The 12,212-nt window shown below is 43.6% G+C and overlaps 1 long non-coding RNA gene across 2 annotated transcripts in view; it reads right to left on the bottom strand.

Moving 5' to 3' along the window:
- The window catches only part of LOC140916868 (uncharacterized), a 312,726-nt gene that overhangs the window by 285,624 nt on the left and 14,890 nt on the right, over nucleotides 1-12,212 (bottom strand). The window contains exon 1 of one of the 2 annotated variants that reach the window (XR_012160673.1): nucleotides 749-833. The exons of the other annotated variant lie outside the window; for it this stretch is intronic. This is a non-coding gene — a long non-coding RNA (uncharacterized lncRNA). Of the gene's footprint in view, nucleotides 1-748; nucleotides 834-12,212 lie in introns of those variants that run through there. 2 annotated transcript variants of the gene reach the window in all.

The raw sequence follows: 12,212 nt of genomic DNA on the forward strand, positions 1-12,212 counted from the left end.
TGGACTCCTGGAAAGCAGTTATGAAACCGGAAAGCAGCTGTTGGTAATGAGTTGCTCATAAGAAGGTGAAGAGACAGACAACTGGTCTGACATCCCCAAAGGGACTAAGACAAGCAGCTCACTAGTGCAGTACGGTACAGGATATAAAAATGTATTTTAAAATGCAAAAGTCTCAAATTTAGCCTTGTGTCAAGGTTCCTTCCCCACTCTGAACGCTAGGGTACAGATGTGGGGACCTGCATGAAAAACCTCCTAAGCTTATCTTTACCAGTTTAGGTCAAAACTTCCCCAAGGTACAAAATATTCCACCCTTTGTCCTTGGATTGGCTGCTACCAGCACCAAACAAATACTGGTTACTGGGGAAGAGCTGTTTGGAAACATCTTCCCCCCCCCCAAATACTTCCCAAAACCTTGCACCCCCCCTTTCCTGGGGAATGTTGGATAAAAAGCCTCACCAATTTGCATAGGTGACCACAGACCCAAACCCTTGGATCTGAGAACAATGAAAAAGCATTCAGTTTTCTTACAAGACGACTTTTAATAGAGATAGAAGTAAATAGAAATAAAGAAATCCCCCCTGTAAAATCAGGATGGTAGACACCTTACAGGGTAATTAGATTCAAAACATAGAGAACCCCTCTAGGCAAAACCTTAAGTTACAAAAAAAGATACACAGACAGAAATAGTTATTCTATTCAGCACAATTCTTTTCTCAGCCATTTAAAGAAATCATAATCTAACACATACCTAGCTAGATTGCTTACTAAAAGTTCTAAGACTCCATTCCTGGTCTATCCCCGGCAGAAAAGCGTATCGACAGACAGACCAGACCCTTTGTTTCTCTCCCTCCTCCCAGCTTTTGAAAGTATCTTGTCTCCTCATTGGTCATTTTGGTCAGGTGCCAGTGAGGTTACCTTTAGCTTCTTAACCCTTTACAGGTGAGAGGATTTTCTTCTCTGGCCAGGAGGGATTTTAAAGGGGTTTACCCTTCCCTTTATATTTATGGCACCTTGTAATAGTTTATATTCTCAAAAGAACAAAATGTCTTTATCTGAAGGATCCCACTTCCTGCTACTGAGTACAAATCTGTTTCAAACCTCTTCCCCATCTACGCTATCATTTTAGCATTAGTTTTCAATCCCACATTATAAAAGATTCTGTGGGTAGTAGTTCATGAAGGGAAATAACCAGTTTGAAAATCAGGTTTACCATTTTTGAGGTCACAATTTGACACTTTCAGTGAATCATGACTGCAGTTTTGCTCTCGTGCTTCTTTCTGGCAACTCATTGTGAGAGCAAATGCAGACAGACACTTCATGCATTTTTACAACTGTAATGAAATGTGCATGTATGCATACACGTATATACACAGCATGCTTTTTGGCTTGTTTGCATTGCCAGATACCCCAGGTGTGATCCCCCCTCCCCCAAAAGTTAACACAGTTTGAAAAGTTATTATTTTTATTTATACACCCACCCATCCCTGCCCAGTTTGCATGGTGGGGTTTAAAAAAAAAAAAGAAGGAATCAGGTAATGCAAACAATGACAATGTAATGCAAAAGGGGCAACTAAGGATTCTCCCTGTCACAGGGCAAAAAAAGCAGGCACTGCCAGCTGTAAGCGATCCACAACCTGTACTCCTCTGCATAGGGGTGGTTTAAGGGGTTGCAAAAGGGTGGGCCCTGAAGGGGACAGAGTATTGTGACAGGGTTTCCAGGGTGCAACCTGGGACGCAGGGCTCAGCAGTCCCACATCCACCGACTGGGGCTGGCCCTCACATTGATGCTGATGTCAAGTTACAAACTTCTGGCAGGTACTGCACTTTGCACAGCCATCCCCAGGCTGGGACACACCCAACTGAATTAAATGAATGCTCTCCCAGCCCCTCAAACCAACAATAGAAAGGCTCCAGACAATTCCCCCCAGCTCCACACCTGTACCGTCTTCCACAATTATATGGCAGTGGTGAATATGGGGGTTCCAGGGAGCTACTTTAGAGTACAGAGTATCACAAAGTATGACACATTGCTGGATAATGGTTAGTACAACAGTTGGCTAGTCTACATTAACTACATCACAGTACAGCAGGGCTACTCGATTAGAGGGGGGATTGTTTTGCCCCCTGGCTGGCCCAGAACTGGGAAACTAGAAAGGTGGTTTAGAGCCACTTTCCCCTGCAATTCCCCTCTCAGCTGTGCCAAGTGAAAATTCAGCACAGCTGAAGATTGAGCCTTGAATGTGTAATGTTTCAAGTGAGTGGGGAATGCTGTGAAAAAGGCATGTGGGAGGGAGTACAGCTTACAGAAAATCTGGATAAAAAAATTCATCTCAGATATTGTGACCAAGTAATTTTTGCCTCTTTCATTAGATCCTGAGTAATATGAAAAGTGCCAATGCCTGACATTTCCAAAGAGCAAAAGCTCTGACCACTTCATCTTCACAGGGGCTTCTGAGCAGATTGCTGTGCAATTTACAGTTACCTTAGTAACATTAGACAGTGCGTAAACTTGCAAACAGTTGTTGTGTCACCTTCCCAGTCTGCTGAAGTGTCCAGCTAAGAAGGCAAAACAGCAGAACAACTGCAAGGATATCACTCAGATGCATTCTCTAAAATCCCACTGAAGTCAATACAACTACTCTCATGAGCAGATGATTGCAAGAATGAGACCCTGTTGTACAAACGCATGAAATATACATATGTGCTAAATCATATGCCAATCACTTTGTTTTACAGGACAGTTGTTACGGGATTAACTTTCTGAATATTTTGCAAATATCATAGGAGAAAATTGCTTACGGCATTCCAGTGAATAGATAATGTGCATGATCAATAACTCAATATATACCATTAACCTAAGCCAGCTATAGGATTGCATGGGTAATCAAGCATACAATTGTTAGTCTCCATTTTTTAAATGGAAGTGTTCTGGTCTGATGAGAGACCTATTATAAAAGCAACACCATTTACAAGTCTTACAGTTATCTATAATCAATTTGGGGAAAAAATCAGTTTTAAGAAAAATCAGGGAGATAATGAATCAATTCAAATTATTAGTTACCATACCCTCGGCATCCCAGCCAAGATTGGAGCCTCATTGTGCCAGGTGCTGTACATATATCATGATTTAAGTGGACAAGATAGTATTTCCTTTCTCCCTCGCTGTATCTGTTGTTCCTATCTTATAGATGAAGAACTGATGCCCACACGGGTCAGATTTTCAAGAGTGCTCAGCTTCCTGCAGCTACCACTGTTCTCAGTGAGAACTTCTGAAAGTGTGGCAAGTTTATTTAGGTGCTTGAGAGCTGATTTTTTTTTTTTGGGGGGGGGGGGGGGAATCTAACAGACAAACCCGCCCAATGTCACATAAGAAATCTGTGGCAGAGCTAGGAACTGAATTCCTATCCCCTGAATCCTAATTCCCATCGAGTCACTTAACTAAAAGGGAAAGGTTCTCCCTCTGTACTTACCCCCTCTCTGAACATTGCACGAGATGTGTTTTGAAACTTCAAGTGTTGCGATTCAAACTGCATAATTGATAATACATTGCTTAAAGGAGAAAGTGTTTAACATTGGATTTGTTATAAAAATGTTTTAATAAAACCAGAACCTGTCCACTATATTGGTCTTTTACAAGATCTAGTACAGAAACAAGGAGTTTTGTCATGAGGGGAAAAAAAAAGTAGTACAGGAATTGGATTGAGCTGAAGAGGTATGTGGTGGCCCCACTGGTTTCTGCTGATATTTAAGACTTCACCTGTAAACAATTGAGGGACGGAGAAGGATTTTGCCCTGCATGGTTGATTAATTGGGCCTTTAAGCATTATATTTAGGGCTGCAGCAGTAGTGGTGGTGGTTCTGGGTTACATTACCCCTGCAGGAACTCCCAGCTTCACAGGGGATCATGCTCACTACTACAGAAGATAAGGGGGTACAGTTTATGATGCTCACGTGTAGTTGGCCAGGACTGCTATCCAGTGAAGGGTGCGAGGGAGAGAAGGAGCAGGACCATAGACACTTCCACCTTACCCTTTATTAGGAACAAGGATTGCAATTATGAACAACCCAAATAGGAAAAACAAAGAAGATTCCTTGCACCTTCCCCATGTTGTGGACCTGCACATGGCTAGTCACAACCCATTTAAATGTTTGATGATGAAAGTGTTTAATTCTGAACACAGAGGAACCCGGACCAAGCACTTCCAGACTTAGAGAAAGTTTGGCTCTAGATCCAGATCTCTTTGAATTTAAACTGTCCTGATCTATAAGATGGAATGATCGAGCATCCTGAACCACGCATCTTCAGACAGTGCAGCTTGGGCCCATCTCTGATACTGCAGACACTAAAGTTCACTTGGCAGCTAAAAAGCCAGTAGGGAAATGTACTTGCAATCTTCTCCCTCAGGTTCTTATGCCGCTTATGTCAAAAATGACAATGTGTCACTAATGGGGCTGCATGGTAGAGCTGGCCCTGCTGCTGCCCATTCTGTTCTTTGTGGCTCAGGAGGGGATTTCTCTCTCCAGTGCTGCTTGTTACTGATTTAGTGACAGGGTAAAAGGTTTTGGTGCCCAAGGAAAAACGCTGAAATGTTTAAAAATTATATTCAACTAACTATCCTAGTTTGTCTTTTGTTCCTTGATGATATTCATTGGTTTTAATGATTTGCTTACATTACATTAATCTCTCCCTGCTTCTCCTTTTAGTGCCTGTCACTTTCACTGTCTCTTTGCTCCATGTCTTAGCCTTTGCTTCAGGCACTGTGCCCCAGCACAGCACTCCAGCAATCACTCCTGTCTTCCCCACCCCCTCCGTCCATCTGCCATGGTCTTTGGACCTTTCCCCTAGAACAGGCTGTCTTCCTTCCCTTCAGACCTCCTCCCCACCTCACAGCCTGCCCTGAGCTGGCTCCCACACTGCTCCAGCCACATTTCCTCCATCTGCTGCTGCTGACAGTTCACAGGTTCCTTCCTCACTCTGATTATTCAGCCCTTCTTGAAGCACAGTTTCTGTCCATGATTGACAGAGGGCACTGCTCCTGCTTTGACAGGCTGAAGGCAAGGTGACATTGTGAGATTTGGCCTGCTACGTCAATGGACGTCTGAAAATAGCCACTAAAGGAGATACGGACTGCCTGATTTAGGTTAACAGTGGTGTTATATTTAACTGAAAGATGGAGCAAGTGGGAAGAATTACTTGAAAACAAAATCGCTGATATAAAACCAATTTCTGTACATGACCTGTATGCCTTCCACTCTGCTCTACCATCTAAAAGAGAAATGCAACCACCCTAGAAAAAGGTCAAGGAATCACATATGTTGTGGAAGAATTAGGCAGAAGTCCTGGGGTTGAAATTCAGCCCTCCCCAATACTGAGACAGGGTACAGAGCTGCACTCAAGGAGCACTACAGCTCCTGTGAGGTATGCTACCTTAGAATCCATAAAAAGAAAAGGAGTACTTGTGGCACCTTAGAGACTAACCAATTTATTTGAGCATGAGCTTTCGTGAGCTACAGCTCACTTCATCAGATGTTTACCGTGGAAACTGCAGCAGACTTTATATACACACAGAAATCATGAAACAATACCTCCTCCCACCCCACTGTCCTGCTGGTAATAGCTTATCTAAAGTGATCAACAGGTGGGCCATTTCCAGCACAAATCCAGGTTTTCTCACCCTCCACCCCCCCACACAAATTCACTCTCCTGCTGGTGCTAGCCCATCCAAAGTGACAACTCTTTACATAATCAAGTCGGGCTATTTCCTGCATAGATCAAGGTTTTCTCACATCCCCCCCACCCCCATACAGTGTGTGTATGGGGGTGGGGGGGATGTGAGAAAACCTTGATCTATGCAGGAAATAGCCCGACTTGATTATGTAAAGAGTTGTCACTTTGGATGGGCTAGCACCAGCAGGAGAGTGAATTTGTGTGGGGGGGTGGAGGGTGAGAAAACCTGGATTTGTGCTGGAAATGGCCCACCTGTTGATCACTTTAGATAAGCTATTACCAGCAGGACAGTGGGGTGGGAGGAGGTATTGTTTCATGATTTCTGTGTGTATATAAAGTCTGCTGCAGTTTCCACGGTAAACATCTGATGAAGTGAGCTGTAGCTCACGAAAGCTCATGCTCAAATAAATTGGTTAGTCTCTAAGGTGCCACAAGTACTCCTTTTCTTTTTGCGAATACAGACTAACACGGCTGTTCCTCTGAAACCTTAGAATCCATGTAAGTGTAAACCCGGTGTGCCTTCCTTTGCCCTGCCTCCAACCATATCCTCTCACTGGTCTATTCAGAGCCAGCACAGCACCCCAGGGCTGCTAATGGCCCCCTTTCTTGTATGCTGCACATAGGCCTACTGCAGCTACTTAAGTGTATGTGTGTAGCGGTAAAGGGAGAGACACAGACATTCAGCTACTACAATAATAGAAGCAACATTAAGGACCCAGAGAGACAGACCCCTGTTTTGGATATCTGATACCCTTTCTTTCAGTTTCTGAGCTCTCACTGAGCTCTGCAACTGGTTTCTTTCACCAACCGAAGTTGGTCCAATAAGACATCACCTCACCCACCTTGTCACCCTTTCTTTTAAGGCTTCTGCAGAAAGATATTCTGCATAGTTAATTTCTTGCCTCCTCTACAGAAAAAAAAAGAAGTCATTTAAAACATGGTGTACTCCAAGTACTCTGCTGGATATAAAAAAGCATATTGGGTAAAATGTTTAACTACCTAATAAGGTTTGCTAGTAAACCGCAGCCTTTCAAATTCTCACTCTGTCAACCATGGAAGTGAAAGTAAATTACTTTCTAGACCTAGCCCATGTAGTAATTTTTTTTTTTTTTAAAAGAAGGTTTCGTTCACAACCACAAAACAGCTGCCATTTCTCATCACCTTTTTAAGGGAAGTAGCCAAAATAATGGGAATCCAATCTGATTTACACACACACACACAATATCCCTGGCAGAGATTTTCTATGACAACTTTCTGTGCACAGCATCATTTCCTCCTGTTAATTTATAAACCGACAAACAGAATTCTAAAATGGAATGCTAGTAAACTTCTAGTTGTAACAGCCACTTTAATATAGAAGCTGCACGAGGCTACGGGGCAAGTTTCCAGCCATGTGCTGTACAGAGTGCATCTGCAAATCCTGCACCAAGTCACAAAAAAAAAAAAAAATTGTGAACCTCATTGCCTGTTTGCATATTTAGTTGGTCGACTGGCCATGCAAATACAGATTTTTGTACACAGAGTAGAGTGTGTGTTATGGCTTCAAAACACCAAGGCACTGAGAGAATGGTATTACTAACATAGCAAAATGAAAAGACATAGCACAGTGCAAAGACACAGTCACATGTAGGTCTGGCTGCTTCCCGCTCTCACTTGCCACAGCATACTATTGCATTAAAATGAGAATCAGGTTTTTTTTTTAGAATGCCTTCTCCCACTTTTGTCTGACCCAGAAGTGACACCATTTTCTAAGGCAAAGGCCAAGTCAAAAATCCATGCTTGTCTCTCCTTTAAATTCAGCTGATGCTACCTTTTATACAGATGCTGAACAGAACTGCTACCAAAGCAGTGAAGCTGGTGCCGGATACTGCAGCATCTTTTGAGCAGCAAAGGCTGATGTGAAACCGGCATAGGATGTGTTCACAAGTTCTGTAGCTATTCATTTCCTTCTCAAAAGATTTCAAAGCCCTGATCCTACTCTACAGAGTCCTTAACAGGTAGGGATCTAAGTTGTCTAGAGACCGCCTCATTCATGAAGCTGCACTCCATAGGGATGACGTAGCTGTAGAGACCCAGGATTTCTATTTGCAGGTGCTGTAGGAAGAACTGTACTGGCTGGACCTCAGCAATGATCAGAGTGAGCACACAGCCGATTGTTTAGATGAAAGTGAATACTGAACTGAGCAGCCTTGTCATTGTGGATTGCTCCTCTGTGGCCTTTTCGGATGGTCTCCTGCATCGTGGATCTGGCCTGATTCCTTTAAAGTCTCACTCTTTCCAGGGCATTAAAGCAAACCCAGCAAAACCCAAAGGCCTTATGCCCCTTCTGGGATTTTCTTTCAGTCCACCACTCCAACAAGAGTGCATCCAAACCATAAATATCACTGGACCTCTCTCGCTCCAGATAGGTTTGAGGTTTCAACTGCTCCTCCTCCTCACTCCACCTCTCTGCCCTTACCTCAGGACATTTACTCACAGGGCCTGTGAGTCGTTCCCCTTTACAGGGCTCACTAAAAGCTATATCTTTTTTTCCTATCCTTAGCTTATCCAGTCTCCGCTCCCAGGAGAGGGGACTTCTGCCCATCCTCTTCCTTTGACTGTCTTGCATGCCATTGAATTCTTCCATTCACCTAAGCATACCTGCCCATAACTGAGCCTCCGATGCACTGCCTCATGGCGGGTAGCCTGCCTTCAGTTTCCCTGCAGACTGTTCAAGAAACCCGAACACTTGTGTCCCTTCCCAAGTTCTGCTTCATTAAACATTCAAACAAATTTATGTCCATCCAAACGTCTGCACAAAACAAAGGTTTCCCTCACCTTCCCATGTGGGGCCCTTCCTGTTTTGGCAGGCCACTCCCAAACCCTACCTGGCTAGAGTCTGAGTCTTAGTGCTTAGGACATGGTCTCTAATCCCTAAGCATTTGCCCTTTCATTGCAACCTTACACTGTTTTTTATAGGGCAATCACTCTGATCTCTCCCAGATGTGACTCATTCTGCAATAAGGATTGGCAAGATTACATATTCCCCACACCCACCCACCTTTTAAAAAGAAAAAAAACACCTTTGCTGCCCACCCCAGGTCAAGTTCTCCTTGATAGAATGCCTTGTTTTCTTTGTCATCCCTTGCCAGTTTATTTTTCCATTGGCAATACTTACAGTTGACTAAACTCCAGGGCTAAAAGGATTCTTTCCTTTTATCTCCCCCCACTTGGAGCTGTAGCCCAACCCGTTCATCCACCAGCATTTCAATTCCCACTTCTCTGCAGGGCTAGTTCATTCCTTTCTTGCAGGGCTGCTCTGAAGGAGGATAACCAGCAAGCAATTTCCCTCTGGTACTTCTCCTTAAAGGAGAACATACCATCAACGTCCTTTCCACACCCTTCTCTTACCCACCAAGTTTGTCCTGCCACATCCTACATGATTCCACGCTCTGGTCATGCCTTTCCAAGACTGGGCTGCTCTCAGACTTAATATCTTTTCCTCTAGCCTTCAACAGCTATTTCCCCTCTGGACTCACTGCATTACCCTGCTTCATGGCAGTAAGGACAGCTGTAGCTCCCACAGCTACTTCTGGCTGTGGCCTCCAGGTCCAACCCTTCTCTCCCAGTCAGTATTTCCCACAGAAGCCTCCAAACTCCCCTGTGCCATGGTCTTCCCTGCAGAAGCTCTCTCACTCCTATACAGGGAAAGCTGCATTCTTTCCTCCCTTCCTAGTTCAAACACCTCCAGTAGCTTATGTTTAAACAAACAACCCATGCAATGTAATTTACAGGTCTAGGGACTTCTCTTTGAGAAGGCCTAGCATTCCCTGTCTCACAGGCTCTCCTCTGTAACATCCCCAAGGTTCTAGATCTTTTCCGGACAAGTCTTTAATATGCAACCTTCCATTCCACAAACAAAACAACTTGTAGAGGGGTCTTCCATCCTTGTCCCCCTTGTACATACTCCTCCCCTGACTCTTAGGGGGAACTTTCTTTACTTCATTGCCTCTCTCTTTTACCTTTGCATTTTCACACTTCTTAGAGCTATAGATCCCCCTGATATGCCCCACCTCTCAAAACATTTGGACAGATCCTTCTTCCTCCACACCACTCCAGGAGCATCTCTTCCCTGAGCTCACTCCAAGCACTCCCACTGCCAACTGAGGCATTCCACTCTTATGTCCAGACTTCCCACTTTTAAAACTTAACATGTCAGCAGGATTCTCCTCACTTGCTGGGAACAGTGGTCTTCCTATCACTCCTTCTGTGCCTGGAGCTTCACCACTTGGATTACCTGCTGTTTGTCTCACTGTGTCTTATGCTGCTACCACAGAAGAACAGCCTGCATCCATTGCTGGTGTTGAGCTAGCAAACAAACTGCTTTCTCTGTTCTCTGGATCTGACCTGCCCCATGCCTTCACATTCCCTCCTTAATGGGAGGAGCACCACAGGACCCTTGCAAGTACACCAGTTAGTAGCAGGGCTAGTTCCTCCCATACACCCACTAGTGGCCTCAGGTTACACTACAGAGAGTCTACCTCATTTTCCCCTCTTGGAGTGCTTAAGAAACTCAATCACTTTTATTCATTCCCATCCCTTCTCAGGTTTTGCTTTATTAAGTTAACAAACTTGCCAAATCAAGTCTTTAATTCCACCCAGACAGCTACATAAAACAAAGGTTTATCTTCATCATCCCAGACCTTCCTGCTTTGGCAGACTACTCCCACGCCTTACCTGGTTGGAGTCTCAGTCCTAACTCTCAGATGAGGATTGCTCACTCCTACTAATCTCTCAGTTTTACCCTCCACCCTCTTCATTATAGCCTCCTGTGTTCTTTATAGGGCAATCATGCTGATCTCTCCCAGGTGTGGCTTATTCTGTAATCAGGATTGGCTAGCCCAAGCCTTTCAGTCCTCAGGGGCCCTCAGGGGGTGAAAGACCCTGTTACACTTCCCCAGATGTACTAGGTGAAGTTAATATAGCTCTCTGCCTCCCTTTAGCTCTTTCTAATCCTGTGTGGGGTGTATACACTCCATTCCACATACCATTTTGATAAAGGCTGTACCTAGGAATGTCTGTAAATAAATTGTTATACCAAATAAACACATAATTAAAAACATATAAATTCACACTTTTTAATTAAGGTAATAGAGAAAGAAAACACTATTTAGTTACAAACTATAATTCTCTTAGATGCCAAGAGATAAGTGCCTTAAACACAGTTCAGATAAAACCATCGCTGTCACTAGCTGAGGATTTGGCCCATTATGTATAAAGTTCACTTGAAACACCAAATACTTTTAGTGTTTCATCCACTGCAGTTTTAATCCCCCACATTAACTTTTGTGGCTCCCAGGAGAATTCAGTTTAACGGACTGTCTTGTGGCAGAGGTCCTGGGACTCCTGAGTGACTTTGGGCAAGTCCCTTAACCTCATGGTGCCTCAATTCCCCATCCGTATAGTGTGGAAAACACTCCACTCCCTCAGTGTTGTTATAAAGATAAATACTTGGGAGGCACTCAGATACCACAGAATTGGGGACTATGTAAATAAATATAACAATAATAGGTTTAACCACCCCACATCTTCCTATAATTCATTTGCCTTATTATTCATTGTCCTACATGTCGAATCTTGTAAATGACTACACACAGTGGCTGTAAAATACTAATATTTTGATCTGGTAGCATTTTACACATAGTTTGCCTTCACTTGGCACTCTTGTATAGGACTACAAAAAGTACAGGGCAATAGAGAATCAGACCACTAGCTTGTAACTAATCAATTACAGAAATCTTAGAACTAACAAGCCAGCTTTCTTATAACCAACTGCATGCAGTATTTTAAGGCAATGATCTGTAAAACAGCAGTATGTGAGTCATGTAGAAGTTTGGCTGCTTCCTCCTTTGCCCTGAGTCAATTCCATCCCCACTGACCCCTGCTGAGACTCTTGTGGTATTGGTTCCTTCCCCTAGCATATGGCTACATGGCCTGAGCAGAGCACATTTAACCCTCCTGTTGCAGACAGATATTTTGCAGACTGTCACATAAGCACATGTTTATGGGTGCACACCTGTTATGTCCATGCCTGGAAATCTGGCTTTATACTGAGATATTTCCATAGGCTCCCTGACCCCAAGAAATAATTGGGAGCTTGATGTGACACTAGCCTAGAATTTGTGAGGGGAAAAAAATCACAATTACTTTCCTTTCTTGTTAGTCTCTACAGCGTGCCACCAGTCTGGGAAGACGGAATGAGTGTATCAGGATTCTAATGAGACAGCCAGACTTGGGAAAGAAGTTCAATTTTCTAGCCAGAAGTCAATATAAAGCTCTGACTAGCAGAGAGTGAAAGAAATAAAAAGTGCAGATGGTTTCTGTTGGTCAGAGGAAACTAAGCTGATACTTGGGGGTTCTGGATGCATGCTCCTTCCCAGCAAATGTCACATAGACAGTCATACTGGTGCTTAAAATTAAAGTTTAAACAATAGCAACAGCAACA

This window comes from Lepidochelys kempii, chromosome 9 (assembly GCF_965140265.1).
Source record: "Lepidochelys kempii isolate rLepKem1 chromosome 9, rLepKem1.hap2, whole genome shotgun sequence".
In the NCBI taxonomy this organism is placed as follows: domain Eukaryota; kingdom Metazoa; phylum Chordata; order Testudines; family Cheloniidae; genus Lepidochelys; species Lepidochelys kempii.